Source organism: Macaca nemestrina, chromosome 8 (assembly GCF_043159975.1).
Source record: "Macaca nemestrina isolate mMacNem1 chromosome 8, mMacNem.hap1, whole genome shotgun sequence".
In the NCBI taxonomy this organism is placed as follows: Eukaryota; Metazoa; Chordata; class Mammalia; order Primates; family Cercopithecidae; genus Macaca; species Macaca nemestrina.
In genome coordinates this window covers 94,972,844-94,985,475 of record NC_092132.1, presented here as the reverse complement: position 1 = coordinate 94,985,475, position 12,632 = coordinate 94,972,844, and the positions used below count along the sequence as shown (strand labels likewise).

The following is a 12,632-nucleotide window of genomic DNA, read 5'->3' as shown; positions in this document are numbered from 1 at the left end:
ATGGACTGAAGCCTTCTTCTCTCATCTCGTCAAAGTCATTCTCCGTCCAGCTTTGATCCGTTGCTGGTGATGGGCTGCGCTCCTTTGCCGGGAGAGATGCGCTCTTATTTTTTGAATTTCCAGCTTTTCTGCCCTGCTTTTTCCCCATCTTTGTGGTTTTATCTGCCTCTGGTCTTTGATGATGGTGATGTACTGATGGGGTTTTGGTGTAGGTGTCCTTCCTGTTTGATAGTTTTCCTTCTAACAGTCAGGACCCTCAGCTGTAGGTCTGTTGGAGATTGCTTGAGGTCCACTCCAGACCCTGTTTGCCTGGGTGTCAGCAGCAGAGGCTGCAGAAGATAGAATATTTCTGAACAGCGAGTGTACCTGTCTGATTCTTGCTTTGGAAGCTTCCTCTCAGGGGTGTACTCCATCCTGTGAGGTGTGGGATGTCAGACTGCCCCTAGTGGGGGATGTCTCCCAGTTAGGCTGCTCAGGGGTCAGGGACCCACTTGAGCAGGGAGTCTGTCCCTTCTCAGATCTCAGCCTCCGTGTTGGGAGATCCACTGCTCTCTTCAAAGCTGTCAGACAGAGTCGTTTGCATCTGCAGAGTTTTCTGCTGCGTTTGTTACAGTTTACTGTGCCCTGTCCCTAGAGGTGGAGTCTACAGAGACAGGCAGGTTTCCTTGAGCTGCTGTGAGCTCCACCCAGTTCGAGCTTCCCAGGGGCTTTGTTTACCTACTTAAGCCTCAGCAATGGCAGGCGCCCCTCCCCCAGCCTCGCTGCTGCCTTGCTGGTAGATCACAGACTGCTGTGCTAGCAACGAGGGAGGCTCCGTGGGTGTGAGACCCTCCCGGCCAGGAGTGGGATATGATCTCCTGGTGTGCCTGTTTGCTTAAGGCGCAGTATTGTGGTGGGAGTTACCCGATTTTCCAGGTGTTGTGTGTCTCAGTTCCCCTGGCTAGGAAAAGGGATTCCCTTCCCCCTTGCGCTTCCCAGGTGAGGCAATGCCTCGCCCTGCTTCAGCTCTCGCTGGTCGGGCTGCAGCAGCTGACCAGCACCGATCGTCCGGCACTCCCCAGTGAGATGAACCCAGTACCTCAGTTGAAAATGCAGAAATCACAGGTCTTCTGTGTCGCTGGCGCTGGGAGTTGGAGACTGGAGCTGTTCCTATTCGGCCATCTTGCTCCACCCGGGCCTGGGTTTTTTACATAATGCTATTTACTTTTACAAACTTTTCTTATGCCTTTTTTTTTCTTTTAAGTGGTTGTAAACATTTGTCTTCCCATCAGCTTAGAAGTCTCTAGAACTAAAGGGCTTTATCAACTCCATTTCTTCATTGCATATTCTGTGTTACTTTATATGGTGTTTTGAATGTGATAGACATTTGATATATGTTTGCTGAGTTAATTTAAACTCTGCTTCTTGATCTCAAAGGAAAATATACACAAATAAGTAACTTAAACAAACGGAATCTTATCAATGTGGAAAGAAGCTACTTAGTCCATTCTATCTTGTTTACTGTATCTAGGTAGAGTCTTCCTTCTCCTCAGAACTAGGGCTGTGAAGTGGTGCTGTGCAGCTGGGCTCTGCAGATAAAGACCCATGTAGAAGTTGATAGGTGATGATTGTCCTGAAATTGCTATGAGAGTAAAATATGTTTTTTAAGAAATTCTGCAAGATTTGCCACTGACTATTTTAAGAGGAAGGCACAGTGGAAAAAAATGGAGAACTCATGTTTACATGTAGTTTTACTTGTCAGTCTACCATATATGAGGTGCTACATTTGAGCAAGTCACTCAGTTTTTCAATGTTTCCAAAGAGTCTAGCACGCCCTTTATCTAAGTATCTGTACGGCAAACATGCTTACCTCCTTCTATCTTTTGGTCAGAAATCCTATGAATGTGTCCTACCTTCACTGATGTATTTAAAATAACTCTCCACACAGCTCTGTTCTTGCTTGTCTGCTCTGCCTGCCGTTTTCCTTGCCTAAGAGCACCTCTCAACGTCTCCCTTTCTGGGCTTTCGTATTGTCTACTTTGTGCTCACCTAATGTCTATCTTCCATCACCTGTTCCTGCCCCTTGAAAATGAGTGCTAGGCAATGACACAATAACAGCAAGCCATGTTATTGACAGACAGATTCCAAGAGTCCAGCATGACACTTGGCCCATAAAAAGTATTCATTAAAAAGTTATTAATAAATAAATATAATGAAGTCTTTTTTATTATACTTTAAGTTTTGGGATACATGTGCAGAATGTGCAGGTTTGTTACATAGGTATATACGTGCCATGGTGGTTTGCTGCACCCATCAACCCATAATTTACATTAGGTATTTCTCCTAATGCTGTCCCTCCCCTAGCCCGCCACCCCCAACAGGCCCCAGTGTGTGATGTTCCCCTCCCTGTGTCGAAGTGTTCTCATTGTTCAACTCCCATTTATGAGTGAGAACATGTGGTGTTTGGTTTTCTGTTCCTGTGTTACCTTGCTGAGAATGATGGATTCCAGCTTCATCCATGTGCCTGCAAAGGACATGAACTCATCCTTTTTTATGGCTGCATAGTATTCCATGGTGTATATACACCACATTTTCTTTATCCAGTCTATCATTGATGGACATTTGGGTTGGCTCCATCTTCGCTGTTGCAAACAGTGCTGCAATAAACATATGTGTGCAGGTGTCTTTATAACAGAATGATTTATAGGCCTTTGGGTATATACCCAGTAATGGGATTGCTGGGTCAAATGATATTTATCGTTCTAGATCCTTGAGGAATCGCCACACTGTTTTCCACAATGGCTGAAATAATTTACACTCCCACTAACAGTTTGAAAATGTTCCTATCTCTCCACATCTGCTCCAACATCTTTTGTTTCCTGACCTTTTAATGATTGCCATTCTAACTGGTGTGAGATGGTATCTCATTGTGGTTTTGATTTGCATTTCTCTGATGACCTGTGATGATGAGCTGCATAAATGTCTTCTTTTGAGAAGTGTCCGTTCGTATCCTTTGCCCACTTTTTGATGGAATTGTTTGCTTTTTCTTGTAAATTTGTTTAAGTTCTTTGTAGATTTAGGATATTAGCCCTTCGCCAGATGGATAGATTGCAAAAATTTTCTCCCATTAGGTAGGTTGCCTGTTCACGCTGATGGTAGTTTCTTTGGCTGTGCAGAAGCTCTTTAGTTTAACCCAATTTGTCAGTTTTGGCTTTTGTTGCCATTGCTTTTGGTGTTTTAGTCATGAATTCTTTGCCCATGCCTATGTCCTGAATTGTAATGCCTAGGTTTTCTTCTAGAGTTTTTATGGTTTTAGGTCTTATGTTTAAGTCTATAATCCATCTTGAGTTAATTTTTGTATAAGGTATGAGGAAGGGATCCAGTTTCAGTTTTCTGCATACTGGTACCAAAACAGATATATAGACCAGTGGAACAGAACAGAGGCCTCAGAAATAACACCACACATCAACAGCCATATGCTCTTTGACAAACTTGACAAAAACAAGCAATGGGGAAAGGATTTCCTATTTAATAAATGGTGTTGGGAAAACTGGCTAGCCATATGCAGAAAACAGAACTCTTAAGATAGTAGAATATGTGGAAATACAAACGGGGATTTTAGAGCATGATGGTACAACCAATTCCAAGTTGCTGTAGTTTTTAAAACTCTGGACCTTCTACGTATGTCATCCTTTAGATGATATATTCTGTACTGAGATCATCCAACCAAAAACAAATGAATGAATGCCTTACATATTCCTGAATGAACTTTTGAAGAGCTTTTGAAAGACTGACCTCAAACCATGTAGGAAACTAAGATGGAAATTGTGCAGACTTTTCTAATGTTTGTAATACTGTATTTAGGTTCTTTTTCTATTTTAAGGAGTACATTTGGAAATTCAAAACAATTGGCAAACTTTCAATTAGTGTATTAAATGCAGGAGAATTCTGCATTTTGGGCACCTTCCTAATACGCTTTATCATTTAGTACTTTGACTTGAGTGGTGTTGATTCAACATTTGACCAATAATTCTGTTTTTATAAACCGACTGTACAAACTATACAGAGATTAAGATTTAAGATACAGCTTCTAAGGTCAACACTGTATATACATGTATAATTTTAAAAAAGATTTTGTATATGGAAATTTTCTATTTATATAGATAATATTTTTTACTTGTATATATTGAGAGTATTTAATACACTTTTATATAAATAAAGGCAACTGGTAATTGCTGAAAAAAAATAAAAAATAATAAAACCATGTCAACTACAGTCAGGTACCAAATAAAGACGATCATTATCTCCATTATTTTTCAACAATATTTTATGAGTTCCAGCAAATACAGGCAAATAAAAAATTGAAATTTCTTTTAGAAATATTAAAGAGATCCCTAAGTTGGAGGGTTTTGTGGGGAGGGGCATGCCAGGGAATTTTTTTTTTTTCTATTCCTACTTTTCTTAGAGTTTTCATTAGGAATTGCTGCTCAATTTGACCAAACATCCTTTCAGAATCTTTCATTGAAGGCAGAAACATGTAAATACATATATATATATATATATATATACATACACACACACACACACACACACACATATACACACACACACACACATATATATGTACACACACACACACACACACACAACTTTTTGAGGAAATTAATTATATTCCTAATAATTCCTGGATATTTATTCAAGATTTCTCTTTTGAAATAAGGACCACTTGCTCATAGCAAAATTTCATTTCTCACTTGCTCAATTCCATATGTATTCAAAATACAGTATTGGCATATATATTTATATTAATAATTGTCCCTTGTTTATTTTATTTATACTACTATGTCTGCCTTTATTTTTAATTTTCATTTAAATTTACTTTAATAAAATGGTTTGAAGATACATGATTTCCTACTGGAATCATCTCGTCTTTAAGAATTAGATAAAACTCAGTTTTATCCCTCTGTTCCTGATGCTTTTTCAAAGTAGAAATTTTATCAGTTGTAATGGATCTTGAACTACTCAGTTGGCCACACAACAATTAAAATAAAAAAGAAAAGGTTGCTTGAGTTATTGAGGAAATCATCTTGGAATTACAACAAATGCTGAAATAGTATTTCCACAGCCATGTAAACTAGCTAATAATGTATTTTACTTCAATTAAAGTTTAACTCAGAAGGATATGTCTCTTTATACACTTTCATTATATAGAATCTTGTTTTAGTTGAGTCTTTGAAAACAATGAATTATTTTCAGTCATAACCTTAAATATTAAGTCATTACCTTAAATAAGTACAATTTTATCAAATGTTTCAATATTCTTGTCTAACTAAAATAAGTGGCTCTTTTCTATATTGAAATTCAATAATTTATTATTATTTGTATTATGATTAGTTTCACTAAGATTTGTTATTTTTGTTAGAGCTGAGAGCTGAAACTGCATTCTTAATTGTAATAAATAATTATCAAAATCAAACATTATTGCATAATTATACACTATTTTAGGCTGAAATTTTAGGAATTCTGAAATTTTTAATTATTCATAGTTCCTTCTTTCATCATATAACCAGATGGACATTCTTGCTGGGACTTTTCATTTTAAACGACATAAAATTTACACTAGAAATGGCTATTGAAATATTCCTATTTCATTTCTATGTATTTATGAAGTATTTTTAAAAATTAAAATGCAGAGAAACATAATAAAACGAATGAATGCATACAATGCCTCCTCAGGAACATCACATTACCTTCCTTGTGCTATTATGTCGACGATAATCTCACTCCCCATCCCTAATGTGATGTATTTCTAGCTTTTCCAGCTCTGTCCTGTATCCTGTGGTTGCAGCAACAAAGATGAGAGCTGATGTGTCTCAATCATGTCAAATTCTTGTTTTTTTTTTTTTTCAGTTGTTTCCTCCACATTCCCAATTATATTTGACTTCACATAGTTGATTAATCCACTACTTCCAAAAGTTATGTGATAAAGTTTTCTTAGATGCAGCTCTATACCCTACTTTCCAGCAGGGAAATTTCTGCTAATACACTTGATTTACTTTCAGTCCAACAGTACCAGCTCTTGTGAATATTACAGACTCATTTCTTGCTCAAATGCTTCTCTCTTAAGAAGGCCTTATCTCCTGCCCATGGCTAGCCACTGCCATGACCCTGTGAGCAATCTGCAGTTGTGAATGTATATGCCTGCAGGAAACCACAGAAGGGCAGTATGCTCCCTCACCCTGCCACCAGAAGACTTCTCTGTAAACCTGAATGTGCTAGTAGATACACAATGGCAGGAGGACTCCCTAACCCCGGCATGAAAGCCTTTACATTACAGTTTCAACCAAAGCTGTCACCCAGTAATACCCGTAATAAGCCAACTTCTTATTTTTCCTTCAGTTCATAAACCAGTGCATAAAAAAAAATGATTCATTCATTTGGTTTCCACATATAGTCACTATTTTAGAGTGAACAGTCAAGCATATTATAGTTTCTGGATTAGCCTATTTTATCTGTAAAGTGATCTGTTTCAATATCAACCCTCAAAGTCATTTTTAAGATCCTTTTCAGATAGGATCCAGAATAAGGAAATAATTTACTTATGTCAAGTGGGATAAGTCCAATGTTAATGTCACATTCTAGGTGACTGTTTTCCATCATTGTTACTAGTGGGCAGAAATACGTCAATCTGACTCTCTTAAGATCAAAGTCTTACTTGATTTCCTGATATTATGTGAGGTCAGTAACTATGATCCTCACAGACTAATCTTCCTGCCCTTGCTGTCTGTGAAGGGAGGTGTGTGCGTGTTTCCTGATGTGTGCTTAAAATATGCATGGACAAAGCAGCAGTGCCTTCTTTTTATCAATTAAAAGCAAGCTCAGCTATGGACATCCTTGGCTTTATATTCCAGAGTAGTGGCAGCTAGCTAAATTCCTCCTTAGAATCTCATAGAAGTTAGAATGGCCTCCAAGGGGAAATCAGAAAGGGCAAAGAACCAAAAAACGTTGTATGAACTTTTCTTCTTAATAGATGAATGGAACTTAAGAATTTTCAGTTCATGAACTGAGTCGTTAGATTTGTAGTGGTTTTAATATTAGATTAAATCCATAAATATATATTTGAATTTAATTTCTCTTTTCTATTCTTATTGATTGTCACCATTTATCAATCCTCTCGCTTGGGTACTCACCTATAGAAGTTTGAGAGAATAACTGTGCTAATACTTTATCTGATTAAAATTCACAACATTTTATTTGAATTATAAAATGTGAATGAAAGTAAAAAGGACAACTGGATTTATTGGTAATTTCTGATTTGGCAGGAAGAATTCATTCATTATTATTCAAGATATAGAACCTATATTTTCAAACCTGACAGTATCAGGCTGATATAATACGCATTTAAACCATAGAAGAAAAACTGAAAAAATATACTATCTCAACCCTATTCCCTGAAAAGATTAATAATCCTGAATTAATTAAAAAATGTGTGTTTGTCAAAGACTTAAAATTATGATTACACAGATACTCATAAGTGACCTTATATTTTAAAAAATCATTCTCTTTAGGGTGAGTTTTTATTATTGTTTAACATTCTTATATTTTTCACTTATACTTGAAAAAAACTTTAAGATTGAAGCACAAATGTAAAGCTTTACTGATGTAAATGACGAGTTGATGGGTGCTGACGAGTTGATGGCTGCAGCACACCAACATGGCACAAGTATACATATGTAACAAACCTGCACGTTATGCACATGTACCCTATAACTCAAAGTATAATAATAATAAAAAAATAAAATAAAATAAAATAAAATAAAATAAAAAAAGTAAAGCAATTGTCCATTGCCTATTTTGTAGGCAACCATATTTAACCTATACAGGTCATATTTTTCCCATATCTACACCCATATTCACATATTCCTATATTTATATACTTATTCAAAATTGATTTTCATACCATTATTTCTTTTTGTTTAATCCTAGATATTATCTATTTTACAGTTACTATAGAATATGAGCACTTATCTGTCTTTTTCCACTGCACCATATATTTTAATTTATCAGAAATTCTCAATATTGTCATATACTATTGATTATATTAATATTTAGAGGTTATAATATAATGTCAATACAAATACAGAAGCCAAGTTCATAAATTCATTCTAAGCCAAAAAAAGTAAAAGAAATAACACTGGAACTTTCAACGAGATTATCCAGAATCTATAGAAAAATAAGGCAGAATTGATATCTTCACAGTACTGTGTCCAGCAATCCATAACATAAAATACCCACCAACACAATCAAGATAATAAAATACTCATTTGCCCTAAAAGTTTAATCTTGCCACTGTATAATCTGTCCTTCTGCCTCTTCTCTTCTCCTCAATCCCTGAACAATCGCTAATCTGCTTTGTGGCACTATACATTTGTTTACATTTTCTACAATTTTATGTAAATGTAATCCTGTAGTTGGTACTATGTTTTCTGGCTTCTTTCATTTAATATAATTATTTTATATTTATTCACCTGGTATCATGTACCCATCACTCATTCATTTTTTCTTATTATTGTAGAGTCACACTCCATTATAAGGATATACTTGAGTTTGTTTACCCATTTACCTTCTGATGGACATTTGAGTTTTCTAAATTTTCTGATTAAAAATACAGCTGCCATGAATATTCATGAAAAGTATTTGTAAGGACATTTACTTTCATTTCTCTTGGATAAATTTCTAAAAATTAATTTACTGGATCACGTAGTGTGGCATGTTTCAATTTTATGAAATTGCTAAATTATTTTCTAAAATCATTGTAACATTTAAAATTTTTATTCTTAGTCTCTGAGCGGTCCAGTTCCTCCAACACCTTACACGCACTTAGTATCTGAGGCATATATAATTTGGACATTTCAGAAGATTTATAGTGGTATCTCATTATAGTTTTAATTTACATTTCCCTAATTATGTTAAGCATATTTTCATGCACTTATTTGCCATCAACATAAGTTCAAGGATATACCTGCCTAAGATTTTTTTCTCATGTTTTATTAGGTCATTTGTATTATTATTGAGTTTTGAGTGTTTTAAAATATATTCCAGGTGTATATTATTTATCAGAAAAAGATTTACAAATATTTTCTCAAAGTTTGTGACTCTCTTAAAAGCATATTGTGTAAAAAACAATGGTTCAATTTTGATTACTCCCAACTTAACAATTTGTGTTTTTACGGGATGTACTTTGGATTAATAACTACAAAAATAAATCCTGCCTCAATGCCACAATGGTTTTCTCCAAAGTTTACTTCTAGAAGTTTTATAAGCTTAGACTTTACATTCAGGTGATTGATTCACTCTGAAGTAGTATTAGTATGTCATGTAAGGTATAGATCAAAGCTCCTTTTCTTTTCTAATGAGGATTTGAAATTGTCCCAGCACAATTTGTTAAAAAGATTTTACTTTCTCTACTTCATTGCAATATTGTTGAAAAATAGTTGTTTATTTTTGTTTGCATTTATTTCTGGACACATTTTATATTATATTATATTACATTATATTATATTACATTATATTACATCATATTATATTATTATTTTATCTATGTTTTTGATAGCACAATGTCTTGATGATTATAGTATTTTTATGTCTCTTAAAATCAAATGATGTTGGTGTAATAGCTTTGTTTTTATTTTCCAAAGGTGGTTTGTTTATCCTGGATTTTTAAAATTTCCACATGAATTTTAATAACAGTTTGTCAATTTTTTTTAAAAAGTCTGCTGGGATTCTCATATGTCAATTAGAGTAGATAAATATTGAATTTTGTGACACATATATTTAAATGTTTAAAAATTACTCATAGCAATGTTTTGTATACAGGGCTTTTACTACTTTTGTTAGACTGATACATAAATATTTCATGATTTTGGTGATTTTATAAATTTTTTAAATTAGAAATTCTGATTTTTTATAAAGAAATATAATTATTTTATATTTATCTTATTTCCTGAAACTCTGCTAAAAAGATTAGTTATGATTAGTTCTAGGAGATTTTTATTTTATTTTATTTTATTTTTTGGTAGATTCTAGTGCACTTTTTTTAAGCCATCATGTCATCTGCAGATAGATGCTTTTGTACTTTCTTTTCAAATATAGATAACTACTTTTTTTCTCTATATTGCCCTGCCTAGTACCTTTATGGAAATGTTGACTTAAAGTAGATTGTGTGGACATTCTTTTATTTTTTCTAAACTGAAGTCATTAAGGCCTTTAGTCTTTTACCATTTAGTAATGATATTACTTGTAGTTTTTTTTTATAGCTTTCCCTCTGTCAGTTTGAGGAAGTTCTGTTCTACCATTACTTTGTTTAAAGCATTCAACAGATATGAATTTTGAATATTGCCAAATGTTTTTTGATATTTCAACTTAGGTTTTTATGTGGTTAATTACATCAATTGATTTTCTAATGTTAAACCAACCTTGTATTCCTGGATTAAACTTCAGTTGATCATGTTGTATTATCTGATTTGCATTGATCATGTTGTATTGTTTGATTTGTTAAAACATTTAATAATATTTACATAAGTCTTTTATCTGGCTCCTTTTAAAAGTTTTAAAAGTTTGTTCTTTTTTATCTTTAGTTTGCAAAATTTTAATTATGATGTGTCTTAATGTAGATTTATTTGACAAGATCCTTTCGAGGTTTGTTAAGTTTCTTAAATCTGTGGGCTCATATCTGTCATCCAATTTGAGAATTTTTCAGACATTATATGTTTAAATACTCTTTCAGTCCCTCTTCTTTCTCCTCTCTTCTGTGACTCATATGATATGCATTTTATATATTTTATTACTATCCTTCAGATTATTTTTTCTTTCTTTCTTTTTCTTTTTTTTTTTTTTTTGGTCTATATAGTCTTTATTGTTCAGATTAGGTGAATTATATTATTCTGTCCTCATTTTTGTTACTTCTACTCTCTTTCATTCCTACTCTGTTATTGAACTATCCCCAAGTGTTTTTAAAATTTATGAAAAAATATTTGTGTAATATCTATTTGGATATTACAACATAACTTATTTTTTTGCTGAGATTTTATAATTTTTCACTTGAATCAAAAAAACTTGTAATTTCTTATGGCATCATTTTTGTTGATTGCTTCAAAATCCTTGTCAGAGAGTTCCAATATGTGATTTATCTCATTGGTATTAGTAGATTACTTCTTCCCTTTAAAATTGTGATTTTTCTGGTTCTCAATATGATATATAAGTTTTACTATATCCTGGTCATTTTGTTTATTATGTTAGGTGACTGCCTCTTACTTGAGATTTCTTTTTTTAAGCAGAAATTTACTATTTAGCTCACGGGTTTATGGACCATGATTCCACTTACGACATATGTTTTAGAGCCGTTTGGTGCTGCTTTTTCTGACTGATTTATCTCGTATCAATGGGCACCCACTGTTCCCTGCTGGGATAGTCTGAAGGGATGGAAAAAGTTTTCCCAGGTCAGTGCTGGTTATGGAGGGTTCCTCCCTGCTGTAGAGGAGGTAGGATAATGGGGACTTTGGAGCAAGTCTATCTTTGTTGGTACTCTCTGCTAGGACGGTGTCTCTAGGCGGGGGAGGGTAGTCTCAGGATCTTCACAAAGCAGCCTCTTTCACTGGGCACGTATGAGGAGGTACCGCTGCAAGTGTTCCCGGTTACACAGTGCCTCTGAGTGGGGCAGAGTATTCTCACACCCAGGGAGAAGGCTAGCACTTCTGCTGGCTTCCAGTTGTCACCACTCACTGATGTTTGTGGTCCTGCCTGGTATTAGTGGGGATCTCTTACAATCCAGAGGTAGTGTGAGCCTATCTAGCATGCTGTCTGTTTTAATGATGGGGCGGAGAAAATGCCCGGCCTGTTTGGTGTTCCTCTGTTTGGTGGAGCAGGTAATGTATCCGGTCTCTGTGCTGTTCAGTGCTGTCCTGAGACCCGTAATCAGGTTTCCCTTCTCTTTCCGTCTTTCAGAGTTCTTATTTGGTTGTCTCTTCTCTTCAGTGTTTACGGTTGTACTTCTTGGGGAGGAGCAGAGAGAGATGAGCTTGTCCGTTTAAAAAAAAAAAAATATGTATGTATGTATGTATGTATGTATGTATGTATGTATGTATGTATTGACGGAGTTTCGCTCTTGCTGCCCAGGGTGGAGTGCAGAGGTGTGGTGTCGGCTCATTGCAACCTCGGCCTCCCAGGTTCAAACGATTCTTCTGCCTCAGCCTCCCGAGTAGCTGGGATTACAGATGCCTGCCACCAAAACCGGCTAATTTTTTTTTTTTTTTTTTTTTTTTTTTTTTCGTATTTTTAGTAGAGACAGAGGTTTTACCATTTTGGCTAGCCTGGTCTCGAATTGCAGACCTCAGGTGATCCACCTGCCTCGGTCTCCCAAAGTATTGGGATTACAGGCACCAGCCACCACACCCAGCCATCTGTGCCATCTTGTCAGGACCAGAAGTCATTGTAAATTGGCTTTAAGTAGCCAATTCTTTAATGATTTGTGGTTGAACAATTTTTCAGTGTATTTAACAAGATATATTTCCATGTTTATGAACTGTTTTTTCACTGATTATTCTTGTCTTCTTATTTTACATGACCGTTTAAAATCATAAATATATTAATATCTT

At 35.0% G+C, this 12,632-nt stretch overlaps 1 protein-coding gene across 23 annotated transcripts in view; it reads left to right on the top strand.

The window, feature by feature from the left end:
• LOC105495692 (syntrophin gamma 1) overlaps positions 1–12,632 on the top strand; it is an 893,014-nt gene that overhangs the window by 580,945 nt on the left and 299,437 nt on the right. The gene's annotated exons all lie outside the window — the stretch shown is intronic.